Below are 9,126 nucleotides of genomic sequence, written 5' to 3'. Positions count from 1 at the left end.
GAGGGGGTAATACATTAGATATGATGACAGCTCACACCAAATCTAGTATATTTGTTTTATATTTATACAATACTTTTTTTTATTATTTGAAAAATAATTTGAGATAAAATTCAATAAAATTCGAGGGAAGTGAATATTGCATTGAATAATAGTAAAAGTCGAGTACACATTTTTTTGCTAGCAATGAATTTTAGACTTTAATTTGTTACAAGGCAGTTTAAAAGCATCTCCAATAATATCGACTAAAAATAGTAAGATATAGTGAACTTGTAAGATATTCTGTTAAATTTGATGAACTTGTAAAATATTTTGTTTTGATGATACTAACTATACTGATTGACTATATTTTTAAAATAATAAAATCAATTTTTCAAATCATTATAAATAAATATATAATTTAACATGATAATAAATGATGTGGAATGCTGTTATAGGTCTTTGGAGTCTGGACATCGTCTAAATACAAGAAGATGACTATAATTATGGAGTAGAAGAATGTCCCATAAAAATTTGTCTTTCCCGCATATAAATCTTTTATATATAACATGTAATAATAATTTTTTTTTGCCGGACATATAATAATAATTTTAGTTAAGAATTTTACAGAATACTCTACGAAAGAATAAGTTCACTAATTGTTTAAAGATAAACAAAATTTTAACATGAAATAAACTATGCTACACTCTTACACACACTTAACATAACTATATCATGTTGTAAAAAGCTGAAAACTCCACATTTGCATTGTTACTGAAGTTTCACAAGATGGCCGGGGAGACACCAATAGCTGTTTGCCACGTAGAAGATACTCCAAGTATAAAGGCACGCCGTAATTAAGAATGGATTATATTAATGAAGATATAAGTATTAGAAATCTATGTACGAACCTTCCTCGACATTGCTTGGAAGTTGGAAGAGAATAAAGAAAAGAGAAAGCTGAAACAGCATATTCGGTCATAAGGTTCATTTTCACTTCTAATTAAAGGGTTATTTAACTTCATATCTAAAACACGTTGATGAATTTATTCGGTTGTCATTGTTGCTTGTAAATACACCCATCACGTTGTATGCAACGTCCTTATAGTTGTGTTTGCTAAAAAATTTACTATGGCAAATCGGTTTATAAAATATATGGTGATTGTTGATGTATAAAAGCTATAAACGGATGGATTCGTAATAGATTGAAGATCAAATTTGTATGAATTAATGAATTTGAATCGTCTATATTTTAGATTAAGTTTTAAGGGTGTGGCTGAACTTTACAGCAATTTGCAAACTTGTGGCCGAATTTTAAAAATTACAAAAGTGTGGTTAGAGTTCGCCTCGCCTTTTAAAATTTTGGCTTCCGATTTAACCTCTAACACAGCTAACATAGTTGATGGTATTTTTGGACATTTTAAAAATTCTTCTCCTCTCTCTCTTTTTTTCTCTCTCTTCACACCACACTCTCTTCTACCTCATCATCCTTTCAAGTATCTCACTCGGATTCTCCTTGTCCTGGAAACTCGAGTACCAATGATGGGGACCCCTTTTATGCGGTGGTTCTATGATCGTCCTCACCGCGTTCACACTTCTTTTTAAATTGGGTGAGTGGTTTGTTTATTGTGATTTTTTTTCTGAGTTCACTGATTCACTTTTCTAGCCAGTAGTGGCTTTCTTTTTTGCGTTAATGTACAGTCGAGTCGCATAGCTATTTTGTTTTCAACTGAGTAACAGTAGGTTGAGTTTGTAGGTTGAGTTTGTTTTGGGCGAGTCACTACATCGAAATTTTGCTTGTAATTCGGGCATAGTTCTTCTGGTTGCAATTTTAATCACATGGCAGTTAGTTAGCATGTCTTATCTTCTAAAAGGGAGATGGAAAGATTAAGGAACCCTAGCCCCCTCTGTTTCTTCCCGCTTTACCCCAAACAATTTTATCTATACTTCCTTCGTCCCTCTGATTTTTATACACATTCCTTTTTCATTTCTATATATTTCAAAATTTTCCCAAAATAGTAAAATTTTATAATATAAAAATTACATTCACCCACTACTTTCATCTACTTTTTCAAATCTATCAATTAAATACTCATGAGTCCCACTTCTTTACCTACTTTTCTTTCCCTTTCTCATTTCTTTACACTACTTTATACATTTTCCTTAGTCTGTCTGCCCATTCCAAATGTACATCCCAAAGGGATGGAGGGATTATATTTTTTTACGTATCTGCCTCCTTATTTTTTTAATTTCTAAGTGAGTTAACAGTTAAAATCTAATGGACTTAACGGCAACCAAAATTTTAAAAGGCGGATGCGAACTCCGGCCACACTTTTGTAATTTTTAAAGTTTGGCCACAAACTTGCAAATCGGTGTAAACTTCAGACACACCTTGAAATTTATGTACATTTAGACCGGATTGTATTTTACCAATTCACATTTGTTTGAATCAATTAATTCATATATATATATATAATTATTTTAATTTTAAATAAATAAATTTTATTATGAGTTCATATAAATTAAGAAATAATTTCATATCTTACATATATATTTCTAAAATAGAATAACTTAAAAAAAATATTAAGTTTTGATTTATAGATACATGTTATATTAAAAAAATTCATTATAATTATCACTATCATTTAATTATTTTACTAGTCTGTAATTAGTATTACTTAAATATGATACTCAAATACTTTTTATTTCCAAAATAAATAAATTAATAATTCAAAAATATGTTATATATATAAACAATAATAAATCAACGCGCAAAAAGGAACATTGATAAAGAATAAAGTAGCACATTACACAATTGAATATACAATATTATTTAAATTTTGATTTAAATTATAATTTTAAACTAACTAAGTTTTTAATATTAATAATAACAGTGTTTGATTTGTTTAACAATATATACAATCTAAAAATAATATGAATCTTTGTGATATTCATTATGCAATATTAACAACTAATCAAAGATACGTGTAGCCAACACTAATTATGATGGTATTTACAGCAGGATTGATATTGTTGAAAAGCGTTTTCAAAAGTTCTTTCGTGTATATTGAGTAATTAAAAGCAAAAGTTTGATTCGAATTGTTTTGGTGTTTGGACTTAACGCAAGGTCGAAATTTCGCATAAAATAAAGCCTGTACGTCAAATAGTGGGTCCCTTGCAAGTGGGGCACTTTTAGTGGTCCAACTTGTATACTAGAATTCTAGAATAGTCGATAACGGACTTTCAATTCATAGTACTCCTCTGTAAACGACGGGAAAAAAAGAAAAGAAGAAGAGTTCATACTCTTTTGATAAAAAAAAAAGAGTTCATACTCTTTTTCTAATTTTCTAATTTATTTTTTAAAAAAATTGAATAAAAATCTAACATGTAAATTTATATTTCATAAAAAGATTTTAAAAATAAATTGCAGAACTATACTCTACAAGAATATTAAAGTATGTGTCGCGTCTCTGTACCACTATATACTACTCAGGGGAACGAAGAGAGTAGATAAGGTTCCGATGGTTACTGTGTTAGCAAACAGTAATAATAACTTTATGCTAAAAAATTGTCTGTTAATAATAATTTTTTCCGAATAATAATTTTTACCTTAAAAAGTTATTTTTAAGGAAAATATGTTCTCCATACTTTTTGAAAAAAACTGCTTTCAGCTTTCTTTGAAGAACTGTTAAATACATTCAAATATGAATTGAAACTAAATGGTGCATTAGCATGCTGATACGAAGTTTGAGCAAATATATTTGGCATCACATTCAAACCACATATAGGCATAATAAGCATATGCATAATAATAGAAAAAGATGGCATTTGGATAGTTTTGCAATTGAGAGAGATGATTAACACACCACATCTACCACATATTTTTCTAGGAGCATAGAAATCTGATGTTAATGTCTACCTTTTTAATTTTGTTGTTTTTTTCTCTTATCCTCAGCCTTAACATCAATCTGTTCAAGTCTCTACTTCAATTTCTTTTCAAACAGAATCACCTATGTTTGTTCTTTCAACAATCTTAAGATTGCTGCAATCTTTCTTTACAAAAATTTTGTCAACGGAACCATATTTCTTATTGAGATTGTTAAGAGTATTCTTGTCAACTGATGATTATTCTTCAAAGCGTAATTTCCATCCATTGAGTGTGCAGCTTTCAACAAATTATCATTATCCGTTGATTCATCTGTTGAGCTAGCTAGTATGGAAAACTTCAATTTTCTTCTCGTCTCTTTTTCACGCATTCTCAACAAAGATTTCCAAACCCTGAACCTGAATAATGTTGGTAGCAACATCTTATCATATTTTAACCTTGCTATGATCTCTTATTCATTCTCTAACCGTTTCTTTAAAAAAAAAAATTCTCTTTTTAAGACACGAAGAAAGATCATCTTTTATAGTTTGACATTCTACCTTCATTCTTTAAAATTTAATGAATTGAGACTCTAAGATATTGTTTTCATCACTGAAAAAGGTATTAACATCTTTAATTCTAAAGTTTTTCTTAGTTAGTGATTGTTATGTAATATGCAAATGATATAGTTCAATAGACATCTCATCAATAGTTCTATTGCATTCTTCTTTTGTCAAATCAGTCAAGTTTGTAGTATATACCTGACTGCTTGCTGTACTATCTTCCTGTTAATCTGATTTGGTCATAGGAGCAAGATCGACATGTCCAATTCCATCATCAAAATTATCCTCAACTCAGTCCTCCTCCTTTGTGATGAATGTTCTTTCCTTTTGTTTAAGAAGGTCAAAATACTTCTTTTTATAGTCCATATATACTATCAGATTGTTTCCACTCAACTTTAGAATTTCTGCATTCATTCAAGAAATGTCCAGCTACTCCACAGTTGAGCATTTAAACTGGACCTATCAACCATCTTATCAGTATTGAAATCCTTTATGAATGACTCAGCTGCATCAGGATTCTTCTTGAATTTGAGAACCTTCTTGACATAAATGCCATATGTTCATCAATTTCATCCATGTCATCATCACCTGAATCAATCTCTTCAATCATCTTGCTCTTTCCCTTGCTTGTTTCATAGCTTCCTTCTTTGACATCCTTGACAAATGTTTCATTCGCTTTTGCATTTGCATTTTCCTCTTCAGCTTTCAGTTCATTTACTGCTACCAAGGTCACAATTTTTTTTTCTTCTTTTAGCCCTTTTCAATTTCTTCATCTTGCTCCATCACAAGTTCATATGTTTTCAAGGTTTCATACAGCTTCACCAATATATAGTCCTTGTACTCCTAAGAGTCTTCTAAGGAGAGATGTTAGTTAATGATAATGAATGAAAAGAAGATCTTAGTGATTAAGGATCCGCTAAAATATTGTTCGAGTAGTTTTTTCCCCACATTTCCTATATTTCAGTTTAAGACTCCAAATAGCTAAACTATTTAAATTACTCTAACTCTTATTTTATTATTTATATCAAAACACACACTTTCTCTCTTCACTTTTATGATAATGATATCTTTTAATGATAAATATTATATAAGAAATTAATATAGGGAATATTGTTGAAGATGTGAATATCTATTAATATCTTAAATTATTAAAATTCAATATTTTATATTAATGTTTTAAAAATATAAAATACTTATGGAATTAGATGTTATAAAGGCTACATAGGTAAAAAGGAGAACAAAGAAAGCAAAGTACTAGACTTGACAATTTGATACACGACACAGAAAGTTAACGTTTGAGTTTTGATTTTTGGTACACGGCCACGAAAATACACGGTAAATTTAGTGTTTGATATGGATTTTCATTTTATATACACGAATGTAAATGATATAAAAATATTTTTAAATAAATAAGTATATTTTCATGTAAATATATATATATATTTACATATATAAAATACATATTTATGTACAAATTTGTACACAACTATATACAAATATAAAGATTTAATTTATATTTCCTAAAATTATACATAAAAAAGTATTTTTAAATTATATTTTAATTATTTTTTGTTATTATATCTATATTATAAGTACACAAAAAGTACACGACACGTTTCGAAACAGATATAGGTTTTAGATTAGCAACACAAATCCAAACCGGGTAAGGTATGGATTCCACTTTCGAATACACGAAACACGAAAACACATGGCACGAAAATGCACGAGCTCATCAAGTCCAGCAGCCGCCTCCCTTGTCTCATCTATTAGGGTTGTCCATTTTCAAGTAAATCGATGGGCTTTAACTGATTTTCTCCGGTGGAAAGCCCCAACTCCTTCATTATCTTTTACTCTCGTTAATTTCCTCTCAATAAAACCCAATCTTTTGGGTGTTTGTGTGTCTCTTCTCTTGGAGTGTGTGTTTTGTCTCTCATTTTAGAGTGTTTTGTTATGTTTTTGTTTAGTTATGATTGGGTTTATTTCGTGTTGGATCTGTTGAGAACGAGTTTATTGATATTTTTGGTGATCTGTAAAGACTGTATTGAATTTGGGATGGTGGTGATTATTGCAAGAGCTCACCTTACACAACCAAAGATTGTTCATCCTTCACGTGTTTACACTTTCGGCCTGTCTATAACTGGTATCCAGTATGTAGATAGGTGGGGTGCCTCCGGCAGGTGTATAGCTGGTATCTGTGGTGCCGCTTCTCCGATCTCAGTTTATGCGATTGGTGTTTTTGAACATTGAGCTAACAATGATTTTTATGTGATATGGGCAATTGTACATATCATGTAGTAAGACTAATTTGATTATAAACTCATTTACTTCTCAACATGTTTTGTAAATAATGGTTGCATGGACATCATGAAAAATGGTAAGGGTGATGTCTAAATATATTTCAGACATCGGTTTTTGACCGATGTCTATATATAGACATCACCGACAAGGACATCGGTCCGGAAAGAACATAGAGATCCGTTAAAAACCGATGTCTATTGACTGTTTTCTTGTAGTGTGTGATGTTACTATTTCCAGACATGTTGGTGCAATTTGGATCGCTTGAGATGTCTTTGATTTCGTTTTTAGCTTCAAGAATTCTTAAATTCTATGTGTTAAACGATTATGAAACAAATCGTCTAATTTTTTTTGGGAAAAATATCAAATTGGTGACTCGTTCCATTCAAATATATCAAGTAAGTCGCCACTTTCCAATTTGACTCAAATTGATCACCAAAATACCTCTTTTGTTCAGCCCGTTAGAGTCAAACAAGCGGAATAGACATTTTTAACGTTAAACGTTAAAATAAAACTCAAGGAATCTCAAACAAATATACACATATACATACATGCGTGGGAACAGAAGGACTTATACATATATACATGTATATGTGTATATTTGTCTGAGATTCTTTGGGTTTTATTTTGTCTTAATCTAGTTCGCATGCCAACTCATGTCCACGTGGCGGTCTTCTGCTGATTTAACGTTTAACGTTAAAAATGACCGTTCCGCTTGTTTGAATCTAACCAGCTGAACAAAAAAAGTACTTCGGTGACCAATTTAAGTCAAACTGGCCGAAAGTGGTGACTTACTTGATATATTTGAATGGAACGAGTCACTAATTTGATATTTTTTCCAATTGTTTTTAGTATGTTATTTGTTTTACTTCCTGATTGTATCGACGGTTGGGAGTGTGTGCAGAATGTATCATATTGAAGTTAATGAAATCCTCTTACATTTGTCAAAAAAAAAAATACACGACCTAATCTACAAACTATGGACACAGGAGTTGACAGTCCTTAACAGAAACTAATAGAAGCACAGATGGTAGTAGTGTGCGCGTATTTATATTTCAAATACTGTGTTTGATTGATAGTTAACAGAATTACAAAGTGCACACACTGTATATACCCTCTCTCAGCCATTTTTTATATTTTTCTCATATAAAATATTCCAATTAACTTTTTATATTTTAAAACTTATCAAAGATAGTAAATTATAATATAAAAATCAACTAAGCCTACTACTTTATCAACTATACTTACTTTATATATAATATATTAGTGAATCCCCACAATTATCTCTTATTTTTTTTACTTCTCCAATCTATTGTATATATTTTTTTAATCTTCGTACTCAACTCTTGAGGACAGAAAGAGTACTTTAGACAGATATCTTACATTTAGCTCATCTTTGTATGAATGCACAGTAAAAAAAAACAGCAATCTATAAGCAGAAACGCTTGGGTACTCACCATATTTTTACATAGAATAAAGGCTGATTATTAGAAAGAGAATATCATCTCTCGAACGCTTCACATGTTTGAAATTACAAATTCAAAATATCTTACTACATTCTTTTACTCACAGTATTTTTGGAATTGAAAAAGCGTATTAACATTGGTCAGCCGAGGCGAGATTGAATCCAAGATGATTTGGACCACAGCATAAAGATGATTTCGATTGTTTCTTACCCTCGAAACAAAACAAAAATTATTCTTTTGGATTTCCAATATTTAGACAAAAAAAGAAACTTGTTGAATCACGGGAGAAACATAAAGAAACTTGTCACTGCATGTAGGTCCAATGCAGATTCACTGCAAATAAACAAACTTGTTACTTTCGATGTTCATTCACTTGATTATTCTTCTTTAGAGAACTCCAACCGAAATGTTTTCGTACTGTGGTCCTATGAGAAACCCAAAATCGAGGGTACGTCGTTCTTTCGCTATCTCATTACTGCACCCGTGTTTCGATAGTATTTTCATAAAAATAATCATTCAAAAAAAAAAAAAATAGATAATTGGGGTGGCGGGATTCAATTTAAATTGTGAGAGTAGGGTACATTCTATTTAAAAAATATTGAAATGATATACTAGAGAACTTAAATCTCGAAATTCTGAATTTGATCATATTTGGATAAATAAAAAAATAGGATTTAAATTTTATTTGAAATTTCAGCCATACTAGTATAAAATCAAGAATTTGGAGTAACATACCAAATCATATCATTTAAAATATAAAATTTAGATGAAAAAACTGAGAGAGTGTGTAATTAACTTAACTTAGACTTTATTATTAATAATTTCGTGTAGTAAATGGAGAGGTTCAAAAAAATTTGTTGTAAAAGTTGGGTTGAACAAGTTCTCTTCCCTTCTGGAGTCCTTCATACTTTTTGCAAGAAATTATTATATAACGGTTTTCTTACTCTCCTCCATCTCTCCT

The sequence above is a fragment of the Daucus carota genome, chromosome 4, assembly GCF_001625215.2.
Source record: "Daucus carota subsp. sativus chromosome 4, DH1 v3.0, whole genome shotgun sequence".
Taxonomy (NCBI): domain Eukaryota; kingdom Viridiplantae; phylum Streptophyta; class Magnoliopsida; order Apiales; family Apiaceae; genus Daucus; species Daucus carota.
Note: the sequence above shows the minus strand (reverse complement) of the source record.